Source organism: Stegostoma tigrinum, chromosome 15 (assembly GCF_030684315.1).
Source record: "Stegostoma tigrinum isolate sSteTig4 chromosome 15, sSteTig4.hap1, whole genome shotgun sequence".
In the NCBI taxonomy this organism is placed as follows: domain Eukaryota; kingdom Metazoa; phylum Chordata; class Chondrichthyes; order Orectolobiformes; family Stegostomatidae; genus Stegostoma; species Stegostoma tigrinum.
The window spans coordinates 30,890,263-30,912,018 of NC_081368.1; the positions used below are offsets into that span (position 1 = coordinate 30,890,263).

Consider the following 21,756-nt stretch of genomic DNA (forward strand, 5'->3'; position numbering starts at 1 on the left):
AGCCGAGTCCCTGGCAGTGTGAGGCAGCAGTGCTAATCACCAAATGACCATGCCATCCCTCATTCCATAAAAATAAAGTAGTAACTAATATTTCTAGCGATAACACAGGAAAGTTGATGCTTTCAGTCGGAAATTTCTGAAGAAGGGCCCTAACCGAAAACATCACCTTTCCTGCTCCTCTGATGCTACCTGTCCTGCTGTGTTCCTCTGCATTATCTCTGGCTCCAGCATTTGTAGTTCTCGCTATCTGTGAGCTGATGCTTTTCTATTCTGTGTTGACCTGGCCGGAAAGGTACAGAAACATTTCCTTTTGAGCAGGTGTTCAAATTGCAAGTAGTTTTGTTGATACTGACATTGAGTAGATGTCAACAATTGTAATGTATTGGCAGCTTCAGGGCACGGAAGTTGGATTCCTTAGATGAAGAAGTTGTCTTACGAGGAAAGTTGAACAGTTTAGGCCAATATTCTTTAAAGTTTAGAAAAATGAGGGGTGATCTTGTTAAACATATAAGATTCTAAATGGGTTTCTCAGTTCAGATGCCGAGAGGGTGTTTTCTCTTGGGGTTTAAATAAAATAGGGCGTACATTTTCAAAAAAAAAGGGAGTATTCCATTTTACACAGAGATAAAGTAGGATTTGTTCTGTTAGACGGCCTTTCATCTTGGGAATTATCTTCCCTTAGAAAACAGTGGAGGCTGTTATTAATTACATTCAAAGTGAGCTAAGCAGATTTTTGATCAAGACGGGAGTCAATTGGAGGCAGGCTGGAAAGTGGAGCGAAGGCTATAATCAGATGAGCTAGATATTATGGAGTGATGAAGCAGGCAGAAAGGGTTGAATAGTCTCGATTTCTGATGAAAGGTCTAGGCCCGAAACATCAGACTTCCTGCTCCTCTGATGCTGCTTGGTCTGCTGTGTTCATCCAGCTCTACACCTGTCATCTCTAATAGTCTATACCTGTTCTATTTCTAACAACTCTGGGCTGTTCTCGCTTGTCTATCTGCAGGTTCATAAGGTTGGAATCTACACACTTTAAACTTTCTGATTCTCTTTGCTTTTTACATTTTAAGTTAATGTAAACAAAAATGTGTGATCAATGGTTAAAATAAATAGTTATTTTGTCAATAAACAGCTGATTCCTATGCGGTTCTATGTACAACTGCTCTGTCACCCATTACTTCCTATTTGAAAATATCAATAATCAGCTATAATATGTATAAGCATACTATCACCTTATTTTGTTCTGATCCTCATATAGGACAAATCAATTGTACTGCTGTCATTGTTAATAAATAACTGACATTAAGTGGTGAATTATTGATCATTTTAAAATTTCCACCCCCAAGGAAACACACAGTCATGTCTCTGTGAGGGCCTGACAACTTGTGCTTCCCTCCTCCAATAGTACTTCCAGTTTAGAATTACTTCCTCCTGGATCGATTAAAGTCACTACTTTGAAAAATGCTAATCTGCAGTATGACGATTTCACACAAATATTTAATCTACTATTATTTAATGAAAAAAGGTAGGTACTTATTTTCGTACTGTTTCTAGGTGATTTTTATTTATTCAAGTAATAAATGTCAGAACCAATATAATTATGTCTACCTTCAGTTTATATAGTACAGATTTGACAATTTGCCGTCATGTGATTATTTGATCAAGATAATGTAAAATGGAATAGCTTCAGTCATGGATGCTTGGGGAGGGCAATACTTGTGTTTTTTGGCGCTTTTGCATAGCATAGCATCGAAAGGCCATTTTAACTCAAAGTAACTGCCCTGTTTCTGTACTCTAATTTATGATTCTTGAAATGCCTTGAGACTCCCATATGTTGATACCAAAACTCATTCTCAGCCCCAGTGTGCTGGCACAACTTTGTGCAGCATGGGTCGAGAATCTTTGATGATGAAGAGCTCAAACCCAGAACCAAGCTCATGGCCTACAGAGCAGCAGTGTTTCCTATCCTCTTGTATACATAGCAAATGTTGCCATGTTCAGTAGACATCTCAAATCGCAAGAGAAATGTCACCTCTGATTTTTCCCACTTTCAGACCAGGAACATTTGCATCCGACATGGTTCCCTAAGTGCTACCATTTTGTAGTGCAGAAACTTTGGAATGGGGACCAGGAAGACTCTTTACAAACATAAGCTTCCTCTCTTCTCTTTATTGCACACTCTGTCTGCTTCTGTTAGAGGATCCTGCAGAATCTGGACAGCTTATCTGCTGAAGACTGGGCTGAGAAAACTGAGGGGCATTTTTAGGAGTCTTGATCTTTTGTGGACTGGCCCATATATCTGAAGATGTCGGAAACTTCAGCCTACTGTCAAAGGCAAGTTTTGTGTTATGTCTCAAAGCAGATACCTGATATACCTTAAGGGGCATACTAACTATGCCATCACTGTATCATGCCATGTGACCTAATCGTGGAAAGTTCTCAGATTCCATCTCACTGAGTCCTCTTGCAGCAAGGCACATTGAGGAAGCCATGCTAAAATACATCCAAATTGCCGAATTTAAGTACAAACATTAAAGTCGTGGACATATGCAAACATTAGGTGCTGGAATAAAAGATAACTGAATTCTTCAGTACTCCATGATTCATGTCTCATGTTTGTGTTGGAACAGCTAACATAAGTGTCACATTATGATATTTGCAGACCGCATCATATCACATTAGACAATTTATACATAGCTTGGGAACCTATCAGCTACCTGCGAAAGCCAGGAATCTTGTTAAAATCTCAGTTAAGAGAGGATTTAAGTAACCTTTTTACCTGACAGCTTCATATTTGGAATTACTCACTCCCCTACCAACTCAGGTTAAGCCCAGAAGTCCTTAGGAGGAGGATTCCATTTTCCTATCTAATGGTACTTCTCAGTGTATTATCTCTGCAAACACTCAAAGCACTTTCCCACAATAAGGACTTAAAATTCACCCCAACTTTTTCACATGCCTTTCTCTAATAACTCGGTAATTGTGGCTAAGAATACTTTGTGAGAAAGGACATGATGCAAATGATTAATTTTTAATCCTGTAATGACAAATAAATATGCAAAAGAACAGTTAAGGTAAATTCAACTTGACTCACTCAATTTTTTTTCATGTGTTAATATCTGTTTGATTCTCCCTTTTCCCACTTCTGCTCATTATTAATTCTGTTCATCTGTATGGTATTCCAGTTCTGAGGAGTGAGTCTAAGCCTGAACTAGCAACTTGTTTTCTCTCAAAGGATACTGATAGACCAACTGAGTGTTTCCAGTGTTTCTTGTTCCTGTTTTAGATTTTGATTTTTATTAATAATAACTGACTCACTAACACCACCACCCACGGTGAACACGGTTCTTCAATCTTTGCAAGTTCTCCATGTCCGAAAACACAAGTTAAAATGACTAAAATAAAACAAAGAACTGCAGATGCTGGAAACCTGAAACAACTACAGAAAGTAACTCAGCAGGTCTACTAGCAGCTGTGGAAAGAAAAACAGAGTTAACATTTTGGCTCAAGTGATCCTTCCTCAGAACCATATCAGTGGGAAGAGATTGGACAAAGGGAGAAAAAAAAAATCGATTCACAGCAGGAAGAAATAAGTTCCATGGGGCAGAAACAAATCTTAACTATGAGACTGCTCAGGCAGTCTTGTTTGTGGATTTTGGGAAGAAGGTAGAACTGGGCTGTAGGGGTTTGAGACACAATGAGGCGGGAGGCTGTAAGGCCAGATCTCCAGACGAGAAGAGGTTAGCGGCAGTTGTGGGAACAATAATTGGATGTTCAATGGTGAGTTCATGGCCTGGGGGAGATAGGAGAAGATGTGCGAGGTCTGATACTCAGTTTCTGCAGAGTAGAGTTCAATATGCCAGACAACAGCACCGCCACCCTTGTTGTCAGATTTGATCATGAAGCCAGTGTTATATCTGAGAGCATGGAGAGCAGTATGTACAAGGGAGATAGGTTAGAATGGGAGAGAGCAGCAGTGACTGATATCATACCGACAGTTCTCAATAAGCAGCTCAAGTTCAGATTAGAGACCAGAGGAGATATCCGGGTAGTGAGAAAATGTTGAACGTGGGTGAAGGCATCTGTGAGATGGGGAGAAGACTCCTAACCAAAGAAACAGGCACAGAGGCTGAAGTGACGGGAGAGTTTGACATCATGTCATGCCTGAAATTCATCGAGGTTGGGTCATAAAGGGATGAAACTTAGTCCTTTGATGAGTACAGACCATTTAGCATCAAAGTGTGGAAGGTCAGAAGCTACGGTGAATACATAACAAGAGATGGAGTAAGAAGAAAGGATGGAGCCAGAGAGAAGAGGAGGGGAGGAATGTTCCAGAGAGCATGGGCACTTCTGAATTGTTGCAGCTTGCACTCTTTAATACTTGGAGAGAAGAGAAAAGGTTGCTTTATTTAAATGTTGAATGAACCAGAGAATGAAACGGAACTAGGGAGCAATACAGCTTTGAGATAGTGTGATGGTGATGGAGCCAGAGGACGCATGTGTGCATATGGTGGCACATGGCAGGGTGTAAATCTCAGGATATGATGAGATCAACTGTCCAAGGAATTTTGTACATCACAGAGATACTTGTGATACTGAATGCATGCAAAACAAGGAGGTTGCAACTTAATTTGGAATCCATTTGTGGGATGTACTCAAGATAGATGCTGTCACTTAGGACTGAGACGTGGCTATGAAAGCGAGTTTTGGAAAAAAAGGAGGAAAAATGAAAGTAATGATGGCAAACAAGAAGAAAGATTCATGCATGAATCTGTTTTAAGAAAGGGGCAGATCCTCTTCAAGTTCAGCATACCTGGAAGAGATGTGGCAGTCGATTAAACACTAAAATATGACAAGAAACTGTTGAGCAAGGCTCTGATAAAGAGTTAGTCAACTCAAAACCTTTGCTTTTCTGCCTACAGTTGCTGCCAGGCCTGCTTAGCTTATCCAGCACAACCTTTTCCTGTTACTTCAAAATTATTCCCAAACCCTTTTGGAATGTTCCAAAATAGTAAATTTTTTTTGACGGATCTCTAAATTTACTGACTTCTTTTCTCTTGCTACAATGCAAACACAGGAAGTCTGTATGTCTGTTGCCACAGATAGTTTCCCCAGGATCAGGTTCTAGCCTGTCACCGGTGGGGATTTAAGGTTGAGGACTGCCATCTTAAGCATGGCAGACCATGAAATTCTTCCATTCTTCCAGCCAGCCACAGGGATATTGGAAGAATTTACAGATTGATAACTTGCCTGTTTGGTCATGTTGCGAATGAACCGTATTTATCAACTTTTGGAATAGGACCTAAATGTACACAGTTTCTGTCTCAGAAGTGGAGATGTTCTTTACCGATGCCACAACACTTTCATTTCTGTAATTAACTAACAGGCTATCTGCAAAGAATTTAAAATTCTTTGAAGCCAAAAGAAAAGGATTTCTAAGCAGCAAACTATTCTACTGCAATGTATAAATTTAACAGTAACACATACAAGACAGCCATTAACATACAAGTCCTAGAATCTGAAAACGCAATGAGCAAGATAAAGAAAAACATTTTTAAAGTTTTTCGAGTATCATAAGAGCAGAAAGAAAATGGGCCAAATTCTCAACAACACTCTGTGTACTTCCAGAGAAATGAAATAAATTTCTGGTAATATCTAGAATAAATATTCATGCTATTCAACACAATCCTGGTGATTACAACAGATTTCATGTTGTTAGTCACAGGCACATTCATAAGCAATATTAATTTGTGTGTTTGTCTGCAGCTTAACTGTAAATACAAAGGATATACAAGACCTGCCATTGCTTATCGGGAGTTATTGGGTTGTGACGTTTATTTCATGTACATTATTTCAAAACACTTTTAATACTTCTGCTGTGCAATGTGAATTGACCATTTCCTGGACCAGTTAGAAAGAGCTCGATCACACTGACACCACTATGACACTAGAATTATAACCTCAGTAGGCATTGTTTGCATTGGTCAAAAGCTTTAATTCTCCTGCAAAAAGACGAGAGTTGTTTTAGAATTCAAATTATTTTGATTAAGGATTCTGGAAGTTAGAGTTGCTAAAATGTTGATTTGGAGGATCACATCAGGTCAGGCAGCATCAGAGAAGCAGGAAAGTCGACATTTCAGGAGTGGGCCCTTCATCAGTACTGGGAAGGGAGAAGGGAGCTCAGTGCTAATCTAATTCTGCCTTTTCAGCACCTCTAGTTTTAATTGTTCCTCAAATGTTGATATCCTGATCTCTTGAATTCTGTTCCCAAACCTTTTTCCCCTTCTACATCTTTGTTAAGATGCACTTCAAAGTCTTCATTTGTCCTTGTATCTCATTATGTAGTTCAGACACAAAGTTTGTTTGATAAAATGCCTTTGTAGAACCTAAGAACATTTTACAAAATTATAAATATAATTCAATGCTATTGACATTTTGTCCCTCTAAGGCAATTTTAATAAAGAAAACTTTTGTCAGTGCCATCCTCTGTTTACTTCTCTGCATGTGTTTTCTCATAATGTTAACATTCAGGATCTCTGTCTCACAGTTTTAATGAATTAGAGGACTTCTCAGTTTAATGAAGGTATTTTAAGAATCAACAAACATTAATACACAAGTCTTTCTCTCTCTCTCTTTCCTTCTCACCTCACGTACAGTTTCAGGGACTTTCAGATGATTAGCCTTTACTTCCCTTTACAGATCAAATGATGTAGAAATCTGGGAGCATGAAAATATTACATATGAACATAAGAAATTAGAAGCAGGTGTAGACAAGTTGACTCCTCAGACCTTCCCTGCTATTCCATGAGATCATGGCAAATCAGCCAATGTCTCAATTTTTCTTCTGTGTCAGGTCCTTATAGCCCTTAACTCTCTATATCCTCTTTCAATACTTTAATGATCTAGCCTGCACAATTCTCTGGGGTAGTGATTTCCAAACATTCGCCTAACCTTCTGGGAGAAGACTTAACTTTGCATCTCAGTATAAATGAGTATCCCTTATTCTGAAACTATGTCCCCTCATCTGAGGTCCCCCAACTGGTGGAAACATTTTCTCAACATCTAACCTGTAAAGTCCCCTCAAAATCTGGTATGTTTTAATAGCAGTTGTACATAACTCAGGGATGTGAAGGCCATTTTAGTCCTTAACTTATTGATCAATCATAGTTTATCTGTTTTTCAACTCTTAACCTTTGGTCCACACCTGGACTGTCTTACAAAATAACAATCTATTGGGCGTCATCCTGAAAGCTCCAATTATCCCAACTTCAATATCTTTATTTCAGACTTTTATTACTGCTGTGTAAAAATATTCCTGTGTTTAGTTGAAGCAGTATGTATTAGGACCCCATTTCTGCCTCAATGGAGATTCTTTCCCACTGAGTGAAAATGCTAGAATATGTCGTGATCTTAAATTTTTGCCCACAAATTTAGTATTTTTCATTTGTTTGCATGTGGGTTTGGGTGGTCTGGACATTTTGCAGGGACAATTGGTTACTTAAGTGATAAGAGGCCCTGGTCAAATTTGATTTTGGTGTCTTTGGTGTTTGGAGCCGAGATTGTGGAGACTGGAGCAGCTAAGAGCAGGCTTGTTTTCAATGTATTTTCTTTCAGGAGCTGGGTGTCCCTTTGAAGAACTAAGATACCCCTAAGAATATGGTGGCAGAATTTTTGGGTGTGTATATCTATGATATGTTGGTGGTTACCTCAAGGATGGGGATCAGGAACCCTCTGCAGTATAGTTAGATATCCTTTGGGGTGAGTCACATGTCCTTTGGGTCTAAAAACTGTGCAGAAGATTAAACATGGATAGCGTGGAAATGCCTTGAAACTGTCCAGTTTTTCAAGAAGTGTCAACTTGTCATGTTGACCTGTTAAGCCCTGCTAATCACTGTCAACATCTGTCAAAATGTCTTTTCATGAATGAGAGTGATTTTCTCAACATAGTGCCATCTACAATATGGAACATGAATTGATTGAAATTTACTTTCTTCCAGTGTGTGTGGGTTCTTGTGGATATTTGGTGTGTTTATGTGGTAATGATTAGCAAAAAGAAAGTAGGTAGAAATAGGTACTAAATTGGTAATGAGGAGCCATGGAGGATGAGTAAGGGGCATTAGACGACATAGGTTGGCATAGATGTGGCAAGGGGAGTTTGTGGAGTTGGCTGGCAGTGTGGAAGCTGTGATGGACGAGAAGCTGATGAATATTGTATTATAGATAATAAAATGTGAGGCTGGATGAACACAGCAGGCCCAGCAGCATCTCAGGAGCACAAAAGCTGACGTTTCGGGCCTAGACCCTTTGTGCTCCGGAGATGCTGCTGGGCCTGCTGTGTTCATCCAGCCTCACGTTTTATTATCTTGGATTCTCCAGCATCTGCAGTTTCCATTATCACAGAATATTGTATTACTTCTTTTTGTCATTTTAATTTTTGGCAATGGAACTGGCAACTGCTGGGCCCAAATCCAAATCCAACCTTTTAGCCCAGACTAAAAAATGTGAAGTGCAAGTAGCAATTCTAAAAGACTATGTTTCTGGAGCTGAGATTCCTCCCATCCCTGCAAACCTGACCTGGGAATCTATATCAGGATCTTTGTTTCTATTTCAGAAAAATATCTCTCCATCTTAACTACTCCTGTGGTTTTACTCATTTATTTTGTTAATTATTGCTCTATTTTGGGTAGATTTCTAATGTGGGCCCATGCTGAAGGGAAATTATGCTTTCATGGCCTCATCTTATTTTACTCATAACTTTTATGATGAACCTGGAGATGAGATTTTGATCCCTTCAGTCCTATGTGATTGAACTTTCCCAGGAGTAAAGGGGCAGTTTCCTTTATACCCAGTCTTCACAAGAAAATTAAATCAAGATATGTTATGAGCAATTTTTCTTTCTGTTTCAGCACATTTGAAAGTTGGGCAGAGCTTTTCAGGAGGACGTGGCAGGTAGGTGACAATACACTTTCAGATCAAGCCTCACTTTCTGATCTTCCCTGCATTCGCTTGTGCAGAATTCCTCAGGATATCATACCTTAGAGAAGCATTCACTCATCCTTGATGCATTGCACTCTTGCGCCCATGCTTTCCTGCCTTCCTTCACAAATGGTGCCCTTCCATTCTACGGAAATCACAGCAAACACTCTCAAATTTCTTCAGGTGAAGTGCATATTCATCTTAGCAAAAGGCAGAAACCTGCTGGGTGATCCTCTAATCATGTCATATCAGGAGGATCAATCCTCCACCTGTAGAGTCTATGTTCATGTTCTCATCTCTTGCTAATTGTCTCCTTGAATCCACCCTCTCCAACCTGTGGGCAGGTATGTGATTGAGGAAAAGTTTACTAGAGAACATGCTGCTTTCAGCGTTGGTTCTACAATAGCAGCTACTATTAACGTTGATCTTAAAAAGGTGATAACATGTATTCCAATTCCAGACTTAGTACAAGATGAATTGTTTGGGTGACATATGCTTTCTTGAGCTTTAATCTGTAATTGAGATATGAGTACAATTGGTGTCAGTTGTCATGGGGAGTTTTTTGCAACTTCCAAAGCAGGACTGAGACATTCACAGCATTTAGCTCCTCAGCTAACTTAGTTAGATCAGGAATCAAAATGATTCTTTTGGTGCAGTGGTAATGGTAGATTCAAATTCCTCCTCTTCTACAAGTCTGCAATAACATCGCTGAACAAGTTCATTATAACATATCTACAATTGGGATCAAGCTTTGTTCCTTGTACATTGCAGCATGACAGTGGATTCACTTACAAACCAAGAAGCAATGGGTTATTTGCAAACTAGTGAAATCAATGCTTTATGACTGAGAGTGCAGGCAATTTTGTATGTGGCTTATTCACAAAATCTGTCCTTTCCTTTTAAATCAGCACTTTCATGACAGAAGGTACAATTTTATGAGAAGAGATCAAGACAAAAGTCAGCAGAAAGTGTTCAAAATGTTATTTGTTAGAAGTCTAGTTAATGAATCTAAATAAATAATTGCCTGGAATTAAATCATCCTTAACAATAGTTTTCATGAAGCTAGAAAATTAACTCCTGTTAAACAGATATTCTACCCACGACCCATTCTCGAAAGCAAATCAGGGCATGACTTATACACTTAATGGGAAGGTCCTGGGGAGTTTTGTTGAACAGACGAATCTTGGAGCACAGGCTCGTGGTTTCTTGGAAGTGAAGTCATGGGTAGATAAGATAGTGAAGAAGGCATTTGTTACGCTTGCCTTTATTGGTCAGTGCATTTAGTATAGGAGTTGGGAGGTCATATTGTGGCTGTGCAGGACATTGGTTAGGCTACTGTTGGAATACTGCTTGCTGTTCTCGGCTCCCTGCTATAGGAAAGATGTTATGAAACTTGGAAGTGTTCATTAAAGATTTATAAGGGTGTTGCCAGGGTTGGAGAGTTTGAGCTATAGGAAGAGGCTGAATGGGCTGTGGCTATTTTCACCAGAGCATCGGAGGCTGAGAGGTGCTCTTATAGAGATTTATAACATCATGAGGGGCATGGAAAGGGTAAACAGAAAGGGCCTTTCCTTGGAATAGGGGAGTCCAAAACTAGACGGCATAGTTTTAAGGTGAAAGGGGCAAGATTTAAAAGGGAGCTAAGAGGCAACTTTTTCACCTAGAAGGTGGTGCCTGTATGGAATGAGCTGCCAGAGGAAGTAGTAGGGCTGATATAATTACGACATTTAAAAGGCCTCTGGATGGGTATATGAATAAGAAAGGTTTAGAGGGATAAGGGCTAAATGCTGGCAAATGGGACTAGATTTATTTAAGGTATCTAGTCAGCGTGGATGAGTTTAACTGAGGGGTCTGTTTCCGTGCTGTATGTCTATACTCTTTAACACTTCTCTTGAAACTACCAACACAATTAGTTGAGGTACACTTTAATCAAAAAAGACTTAAATCAGATGCAAATATAATTTTTCTTAAAATTATGCCGCTTTACCATAAATGACCACAATAAATCGTTTTTCCATTCACAGGTTTCATAAATTGAATTCACACATGATTTACCAAGGTGTAACAAACCTCACATTTTATATGTCCCAGCATAGTCAAAACTTTTGTCAGCCATTTTCCTTTTTGATGGCCTTGCATTTTTTCATTAGGTGGCGCATACACGTTGGGTAACTTATTGTGTTAAAATAATGTTTCTCTAAAAGTTTGGAATACAGCTGGCATTAAATGACATTTGAAGAAAATTACTACACTAACTTCTACTTTATTTGCCTATAAACTCTAAACCTTAAATTTGATAAAAATTGTAAGAAGGTTAAAAGTGTGATAATGGGTGCTTAATGATGCAGGAAGAACTGGATTCTATTAAAATCAAAGATTTCACATGGTATTCAATGAAGCATAAAGTGCAACCCATATCCTTAACCAACTTTTCAATCTGAATCTGTTTGTTGGCTTTATGTATGGTTAAAAGAATAAATGTTTCTTCTTCAAATACCCAGAAGCTTTACAATTATCAAAGCAGATTTCTTCTCCATGATAAAAAAACTTCACAGCCACGCAAAACCATTTCAGATCTTAGCAATTTTCTTGATTTGCTTTCAATGGCACTGCAGATTCAGTTTCTGGCACAAGTGAAGAGTCAGAAACTTATACCAGAATATAAATATTAAAACAGAATGCAACCATTAAATTGGAAGGTGTGTGTACATATTAGGTTCCCTTGTCCATTGAATGAATGCACAATCTTTGTATTCTTCCTACCCTAATGCTCCACTATTACCCACCTCACCTTCAACATCATATCCACATTCTTCAACTTATTTCTCCCTAAGGGTGCCATTACTGTCCTGGACTGGAACACCAGCATGAAACCAAGATCCTTATCATCTAAGAGTAAATAATTTTTATTTTTCAAGTACTTAAAGTATGAGATCCAACCAAGGATCTCCTGGTTTGCAAGAGCCTGGTTTACAATTATATACTTATTAAGTGTAGGTAACAGCAATTGCTGAAAGAAGAATAAATTAGTTTACTTCAGGCTTAAAGTACGTTTTGTTGCGGAGCATAGGTATAGGTCCTGAGCTGGTGAAGATCTGATGGTGTCTCTCTATCCAGTACAGAGCCTCAAGCTGTACAGATACCTGAGATGCAGTCATATAGTTGTTGGCAGGCAGAAGACGTTTATCATTGACAGCTGGTCACTAGCCTACAGGTCATTCAGTTGCTGCCAGCTATATCTCCATTTGTACATGTCCTTAGCTCCAACGTGTCTGCACTTTCTCCCATTACTACTTGAACGAGTAGCTATGTAAACAGCACTTACAATGAGTACCAGGATACTTGATTTCAAAAACATGCAGCCAGCTTTGAGCAATCCTTGGATTTTAAAACAGTTCTTTTCTCCTTTCAGTCCACAATCAAAATCCAGAAAATTAAAGCAAGCAGTCTTTACGATCCCTTTAAGATAGCTGGATCACATCACAACATGCAATACATTGGAATAAGAAGTCTCCATCTCATTCTGTGTTTGGTCAATCAGTTAGTTTATGGGAAGAGGCTGAAGAGGCTGTGACTATTTTCCCTGGAGCATTGGAGGTTGAGGGGTGACCTTCTAGGGGTTTATAAAATCTTGAGGGGCATGGATAGGATAAATAGGTGAGGTCTTTTCTCCAGGATGGGGGAAGTCCAAAATTTGAGACCACAAGGTTCAAGGTGAGAGGCAAAAGATGTAAAAGCAACCTAAAGGGCAAATCCTTCATGCAGAGGGTGGTATGTGTACGGAACGAGCTACCAGAGGAAGTGATGGAGACGGTTATGATTACAACATTTAAAAAGCATCTGGATGGTTTTAGGAATAGGAAGGGTTCAGAGGGATATCAGAAAATGCTGACAAAAGGGACTAGACTTATATAAATGTCTGGTTAGCATGGATGAGTTGGACTGAAGGGTCTGTTTCTGTGCTATATATCTCTATGACTCTGTGACAGGCAGTCACCCAATCAACCTTATATGTAATTTAATAATAAATTCAGTCAGCATATAACCCAAGCTACATATACATCTGTAATTATACATTTGTGTATGTAGTTTGCTGTTTACAAAGTTCCAGATGGCTGTCTTGATCTGAATCCAATTCTCCATGGTACATGTTATGTTGGCTAACACATACAGAAGCATAATCATTTCAAGACTATCTGAAGAAAATTAAAATAAATTGTCAACTCTCCCATTTCCACCAATGTGACTGTGCTGTTGACATGCCTGCATTTCTAACCCTTGTCCATGATGTAGTCTCCTCCACCCCGTGGAAGAAGAGACAAATCCCTCAGAAGAAGAACTGGCGAGGCTGTCTTTTGCAATTCCCAGCAACTCAGATAGTGACACTCCAGTTATTTTAGCTGGATAAGTGAGAGAAACACCTGCTGAGAAGCCATGACTCTACTGCTGGGAGAAATGCCCCAGATCATGGGCACTTAAAGGACCGACACCTACTCAGCCCCTGGTTCGAAAGGACTCAGTGGTGTTTGCCATTGGCAACTTTGTCAAGATGCTCAAGTAAACACAACCAAGTTGGCAAGATGCATTGTGATCACTGCACAAAAGTTGCAGGACTGCACCAATGCTCGAGTTCACAGGGAGTGGGGTGAAGGCGGTGCTACCATTGATTGCTGGCTATAGGCCAGGCCCTGAGGTGGTGACTATTTAAAGTTTTGGCAAAGATCTGTAGCTCGGGTTGTGAGTGAAGTTGTTGGCTTGCTTGCTGAGCTGGATTGTTCTCATTCAGACGTTTCATCACCAAGCCAGGTGACATCATCAGTGAGGCCTCCGATGAAGTGATGCTATTCTACTCCGCTTGGAATTTATATTGTCTGATCCATTATGTTGAGTACTGTCATTTCTGGTTTTGATCTGTATGGGTTTGTATATTCTATATGTTTGTTGATTGCATTACGGGTGGACAACCACACCCCTAGGAATTCCCATGCGTGTTTATGTTTGGCTTAGACTACGATGGTTACTTTGTCCCAGTTAAACTGATGGCCTTTGTTGTCTGCGTACACTAATATAAAGAAGAGATTGTCATGCCGTTTTGCTGCTAGTTGATGTTCATGTATTCTGATGGCTAATTTCTTTACTGTCTGTCTGATGTAATGTTTGTGGCAGTTGTTGCATGGTATTTTGCAAACCACATGGTCTGCATATTATGCCACTGGGGTCTTTAATCCTTCTAAGAATTTGTTGCTGAGTTGTTGTGGGCTTGTGGACTTCCATGTAGTCTCAGGAATCTTGCTGTCAGTTCCAATATGCTCTTGACATATGGCAGCGTGGCCAGTATGTTAGGGTTTACTGTGTCCTCTTGTTGTTGTCTGTTTAATAGGCATCTGTGGATACTATACTGAAGCATGTCTGCATCCTCATCACAGTTCACCCTCCCACATAATTTGGTATCACCTACAAACTTTGTGATATTACATTTTGTTCCCTCATTCAAATCATTAATAAATACTGTGAATAGCTAGGGTCCTATCACCAATCCCTGTGGCACCCCACTAGTTACTATCTGCCAATTTGAAATGAACCCATTAATTCCTACTGTTTGTTTCCTTGCTGCCAAGTTCCCCCATCCCATGGGCTTTAATCTTGCATGATAATCTCTTGGGCAGGACTTTGTCAAACGTCTTCTGGAAGTCCAAATATACCACATTAACTGGCTCTCCCTTGTCAAATCTATGAGTTACAACTTCATAGAATTCCTACAAATTTGACAAGCATATGAAGTTAATCACATGCTTAACTACCCAGGCTATTGGCAAAATCCTGTGACTTTCTGTTTAAAGCATTTTGTGATCAATTAAATCTTTCAGAATGACAATGAATGGAAGTGAAGTAGAGAATAGGAGATCATTTCGGCTAAGATAACACGGTGTGAAGCTGGATGAACACAGGAGGCCAAGCAGCATCAGAGGAGTAGCAAAGCTTGACGTTTCAGGTCGGGACCCTTCTTTACAAATGGGCTACAGATCATTTTGGCTGTTGGAATGTCACCTGTTGTGTGTGTGTGTATGTGTGCAATTTGTATATTTTGTGCTTGCATTGATGCACACATATGTAGCTTCTCTATTTCTTTTTAAAATATTTTGCAACTTCAGTAAAAATTCTATCAATGAATAGCTTCATGTGACATATCCAGAGATATTCAGTTTCCATGCTCGCTGGAGAATCTGCAGAGGCATGATGCTGTGGAAATGTGCCAGGTTCAAGCTTAGCCTTTTAAGAAAGGTGAATGCCTTATTTTATTTTTACATACAGGCATGAAAGGGCACAAAGACAACTTAAGGCTAAATTAAATCATCTTATTGTCAAATGTATAATTGTCTGTTGTACACATTTACTTTAGACATAAGGAATTTCAGCCACTTTGAATAAAAATTAATCAGAAAGAAATATTTTAAGTGAGATCAATTGGTTCATCAACAATCTATGAACAAAGAACTGACATTCTGAAAAATTGTTTTGCCATTCTACAGGAGGGCAAATGGATTTGTATTATAAATAATGATACATAAAAATTTAAAATAAGAAAATAAAATTTGTGGACAGAATATAAATAAATCAATATACAATTCATAACTACATTTTCTTTGACATTTAAGAAAGTTTAGCTTTTGTTTTTTTCTTCCATTTGTAGGAGGCAGATAACTTAGGCAGCTGGTTTTGATGCAGAGTGAGGCCAACAGTGTAGGTCAATTCCCCCACCAGCTGGGGTTACCATGAAGGACTCTGTCCTCACCTGAGGCATGGTGACTCTCAGTTTAAATCACCACCAGTTACCTCTCTTTAATGAGAGAGCAGCCCCATCAGCTGGCAAAACTATGGTGAATTTCCCCTTATATTGAAATGTAATGTAAAGCCACCTGACAATGGAATAATGGTGTCATGTGAACTTATGACTCTGTAGTTTATTAATCTGAAGTTATATGGGCATTAAGTTGTAGGCTACTAGGCTCAGTTGCTGTCATAACCAGTAAGACATAGGTACCAAGATAATAAAATGTGAGGCTGGATGAACACAGCAAGCCAAGCAGCATCTCAGGAGCACGAAAGCTGACGTTTCGGGCCTGGACCCTTCATCAGACATAGGTACCATAAGGTTGAGAGAAATAGTGACTGAAGATGCTGGAGAATCTGAGATAACAAGCTGTAGAGCTGGAGGAACACAGCAGGCCAAGCAGCATCAGTAGAGAAGGAAAGCTGATGTTTCGGGCCTAGACCTTCTTCATTTTCTGAAGGCGGGTCTAGGCCCAAAACATCAAATTTCCTGCTCCTCTGATGCTGCTTGGCCTGCAGTAGTCATCCAGCTCTATACCTTGTTATCTCCATACCATAAGGTTGAGCCCGATTGCTACTCAATCATTGCACCTTGCAATTAGCTATCAATATCAATATCTTAATTACACAGTACATATCACCCTTCCTTTGCACTTCCTTCTGCAAATTATCTGATACAAATTATCTGATTTTTGTGAAGCACAATATTTAAATTGCTATTTTAAAAAAAGTGAAAAATATTTTGCCTTCTTAAATGGATTGCAGCTTTTAATTAAAGGGATGTTAACCTGACATTTGAATTATCACTAACTTTATTCTCAGACATTTTATGTGATTCCCAAAGGCTGTGCTTGTAATAAAACTATGTTAGTATTTTAAATGCAAATTAAGCTTTCATATGCCGTTACATTTGCTCACTGTGCTTCAGCAAACAGTAATTAAGAAGTGTATAAAACAATGACATTTTCTTAATTTTCTCACAGTTTGGCCAGTATTTCCTAGATCTGCCTTCTAGCCTTGAACAAACAATGAGCTACAATGTGAAAAGGATTGTGAGTACATTCTGTCAGTGGATCGTTTTGTACAATCGAGCTTCAAGGATTTTTCAAAGCACACTGATTGGCAGCCGAAAGTTCAACCAAATGATTTTCTTTTTATAATAAATTTGACAATTGTCCAGCAAATATTGATACCACAAGAACGAACATAGTACAAAGTTTTGTGGTAAAGTGGATTTTTTTTTAAATTCTAAAAAAAGCAGTGCTGTCTCTACAAGGCCATTCAAGTGAGAAGAAACACAGCCAGTAAGATTTTCATAAGGTCTCTTATTCATCAACAAATTGTGATTTAGTCAAACTTATAACCAATTTCTCCTATGATAGGATTGATGTGACAATAAATGAAACAAAGCAGATAAAACAGCCCTAAGGTTCAGCTCTGATCTGTGCTCAATTCACTAATGTTATTTAGCACTGGTGCATTAGTTGACCTCCATGTGACACTGTTCTCGATTCCTCACCAGTTGCCCAAGTGGTATGCACATGGGAACAGGTCAAGGATTGTGCATGATGTCATCCATGTTTAAACAGTCTCCCAAATGCATTATCCAGAGTCAAACATGAAGAATGCTCTGAGTGCACCTGGCAACCATGGAACTGAGACTTAAAAGAAGCCATTGTTCTTAACAAAACAGGAAGACAGGGAAGAAAGAGACAAAAGTTGAATAACAAGATGAAACAAATGTTTCATTTTGTCCGGGATGAAGATAGAAGGAATGAATGTACAACTGTTTTTCAAACTCAGTATGTCTTCTAAATTAAACCTGGTATGTCAACAAACTAGCATGTTGATATTCCCTGCAAAATAACTTTTCCAACTGTCAAAACTTAAATCAAAGGAGGATTGGATCAACTTATATGTTACGCAGTTTATAAATATACACAGCATATGCCTTACTAAGGAAACCTACACTTCCAAATCAATTAGAGATCTATAATCAGAGTATAGATTTGTAACACTGCCTAACAAGTGTAAAAATGTCTAATCAATTCTCTATTTTTTTCTGCATATGTGCCAAAAACTGTCAACCATTGTAACTGATCCTCTTTGGCACTGCAGTTTTACATTACTAGTGGTAGTTTGGTCAGCTGAGTTCCAAGGGTGGGAGAAAAGTACATGCAACAAATGAAAACATGTTTTACAAAATGTAACACGAGCTGTCAGGTAAGGCCAACATACTATGACATAAGCTGCCAGTCAAGCTGATACAATGTGAGTGGCTTTGAGAGCTGACAATTAGGGTGACACTTTATATGATAGAACAAGAGCCACTGGCAATTAAAAGAAAAGGAAATGGTGCAGACAATCATACCAAGGCTAGTCAAAACAGTTGTCACTTCCCTAATTACACAACTTTGATAAACTCAAATGTGGCCAGTTCCTTTATTTGGTATAATTTCTTTTGAGGCATCATGTTACCTTAAAGTGAAAGAACAATTTTCATGAACAAAATGTGAAAAATGAACAAATACTGTCTACTTATTGTAACACTCACAGTATTGTTGAATTTTTATAGAAACAGCAGAACGGCTATATTAAAGAGGGCAGAACCAATGCTGTATATTTAAAACCTCAATTATTTTGACATCCTATCTCTTTACTCTACCTAATGTTTCCGTCCATACTCATTCATTCAGTTGATATTTAATTAATATGATTTCCCTAGCAATTGTAATTTCCCCTCATTTCACTGTAATGAAACAAGAAAAGCCACACGTCCTGTGGCCACAAGTATTAGGAAATCCTGCAAGTCCAGCTTCACTATTTATTTAGTCTACTCATCTAAAATCTTTGGGCAAAAATGTCAAAAAGTGTTGATACCGTATTTCACTTTTGGATCTGTAAAACTATTGTGTTGGTGATGGTACATTTATTTTAATGTTCAAGGTCATAAGGGACTTTGTCATACAATCCTATGAAAGGTATGAATGGATGGAAACTTGAATTTGTATGTTGCCTCTAATACAGACAACTTACCAAGCCATGCTGGTGAATGGAGGGTTTTTTAATTCAGGAGAGGTGTATGTGTGGTGGCACGATAGGGGCAGGAAGGGAGATGAATAAAAGTAATACAACTCGAAAGGAAATTATGCACGTTCATGGTTGTAACGATACACATAGAATGTCTTTTATAAGTCAAAAGTGAAGTGGAGAATTAAAGGATTTGGAAAGATAGCTCAAGGCTCTGTTCTCAATACTGGGTTAGGAGATGGGTTGATGCATAGAATATTGGAAGAGCAGAATGTTTTGGGGAAGCACAAAGTGTGGGGTAGTGTAAATCATAAAGAACAATAATACATGCATTGGGAAAGTAAGCATGAGCTCAGAACCGAATTTAGGCCTTTGAAGTTTGAACACATTGAAGTAATAGAGGTTGCATGTTAGAGACCGCTAGTGGAGACTGGAGAAATTGAATTTTGAAATGTTAATGAGGGTTTAAATGGTATCTGACTAAAATCTGGCTTGAGATAAATGATTTTACAGAGTTCTGTGGAATCACTTTTAGTGGCAGATATGATTAGGGGTTTGATCTCAGCACTGCCCATGCTTTGCAGCGTGCTTCAGTCTGAGTGCTAAGGATGGTTTACAGGAATTGATTGAAAAGCCTGCAGATCGTAATTTAAAGCAGGCAAAATGATAGCCCTGTCTTACAGATAATTATTGAAAGAATATTTTGACTTATTCATTGTTTCATGTTGTTTAGCTCATCTCAGAGGTTATTTTGTGATCAGGGGAAGTGTGGAGTTAAATTGATCAAGAGTCTGGAGGTTACATTGATAAAGAAGAGGGCACAGCCAAGGCTAGATGCTTGGCAATTCCTTGTTTGACTGTAGCAAAGCAAGAGAAGCCTCTGGTGGAGGCATGCTTTTGATGTTTGGAAAGTTTGAAGTGGAGCCTTAATTAGAATAGCTTTACAGATCTGTCGAATACTACTAAACAGTAATGGTGATGCAAATGGACATAGACTGACCCTGAGTCTGCTCAACACATTCTGCCAATTTAAATTCCTCTCTCTACATTAAACCCTTTATAACAATCTGAAATTATCCTGGCTCATAGCAGAGTGAACTCAGACATATCAGGATCAAGTAGCTGATTAGACTTACTGACAGAGCTCAGAGCAGAATGGCAATTTTGGTGAGGTCGCAGATGACTGCAGGGGACTGTGAAGCCACTCCTCAAAATGCAGTGCCTTTAAGAAAGCAAGAAAAAATTTAACAATAAATGGTCATACTGAAAAAGAATCTTGCTTGAAATCTGGTTGTGATGCTTCTGAAGTTTTTTTACAAGTTTCAGCCACTTGTTTGAGTAATTTGAACATTTTATTTCAATAATTATAGTTACATAACTATAATAAAATGAAAATCGGTGAAAAAGCAATAAAACCAGACTTTTATATCATATTATTTTCATCAGTTTAATGGTAACACAATGCATTAGTGCTGACAGTACTCTATCCAATTTTTCAAATGCATTTTCTCTGCTCCTTTCTGATGGAACTGACCACTATAGGATACACTCGCTTAAACTGCTGTACTGGTTAAGGTGAACTTACTCAACATAAGACAGGGGTCAGAATTGGTACCTTCAAGTCAGCATAGCTCAGTGCCTTTCCAATAGAACCAACAGAACATCTGGTTACATTTTCTATTGCATGGGGGAATGTATTTTGAAGAACAGCCACCTGGCATTATTTATCAACAGATGGTTGGAAGTTGAATATTTGTACCTTCACATCCAGAGCAAGTTCAAGTTTGTCATTGAGGAATCTTACAAAGAAGTAATTATCGGCTTTTTTAAAGAAATAACACTTGCATAAGTAAACAAAACTACACACTTGAAATCTCTGTTACTATTCCTTTCAAAGTCAAAGGAGAACAGATATGGGCTATCAGGCCTCTGAGCTCCTCATTGTAGCAGGTCTACAGAACTCTGAACTCCTCATTGTTGCAGACCAGGACTTTTTTTTATATTATCATCTCCAAATGCTTCAATTGCTTTGGTGCTCCAATAATCTGCTTATCAAAATAAAGATATGAGATCTTGATGGAAATAAAATAAATTTCTCAAACATTTCTGTGTAACTCTGCTGCAGGAGCAGAATTGAGCCTATCAAATTCAAATGTTGCTCACCTACATAATTCCTTGCAAATTTTCTTGGTTATTTACACAAATGTGCATATATGTTGCTGAAATATCACTGAGTTCATTACCAAAATGTTGCCCATATGTAAAAGATCAGAGAACGCAGGTTCACAATAATTATATTGATGGAGATTGATTTTCCTTTCATTAAGATCAGTTTGATCACGATTTTGTCCCTACTTTTCCTCATTGAAACCAATACTGTATCTTATTTGGTCAAGGGTCAGGAGCACAGTTCCAGGGCAATCCTCAGCTCCTTTAAGCTTGCCTGAGCGAAAAGTAACCTCAAGCTTGGGTGTTTGTTCCAGCATGGGTAAGCAGGGATTCATGGGTGCCATGGCAGGTGACCCAAAAATAGCCAGGAGGCTGCTGGATGCAAGACAGGCTAGGTGAAAGAACTGCCTCTGTGCACAGTACTTTAAGTTAAGAAAGAGAGGCCTCTCCAGTCCTCAAACTTCACATTCCCTCAAACCTCCTACGAGCACATGAGCTTTCAAACACTCCATTCCAAGCTTTGTCCTTCTACTCACTCTTATGGCCTTCTATCAACCCCATGTCAAGTTTGTGCTAACTCACACTAATCTATTCCCTTATACACCATTTTCTTCTTATATCTACCATCCTTGCTCACTCAGTATCCACCATGGGTAGACTCAGCACAATGTTGAGATTAAATGAAATTATTGAGTGTCAATTGATGAATTCCCTCTTTTAAAACAAAAGTCCCATTGATAAAAACTTCTA

General features: G+C 38.7%; 1 protein-coding gene across 4 annotated transcripts in view; it reads right to left on the bottom strand.

Moving 5' to 3' along the window:
• tenm1 (teneurin transmembrane protein 1) overlaps positions 1–21,756 on the bottom strand; it is a 2,164,854-nt gene that overhangs the window by 1,020,225 nt on the left and 1,122,873 nt on the right. For all 4 annotated transcript variants that reach the window (XM_048544387.1, XM_059651404.1, XM_059651405.1 and 1 more), the window contains one exon: positions 19,974–20,059. The gene's annotated coding sequence lies outside the window, so the exon portion shown is untranslated. The remainder of the gene's footprint in view (positions 1–19,973; positions 20,060–21,756) is intronic.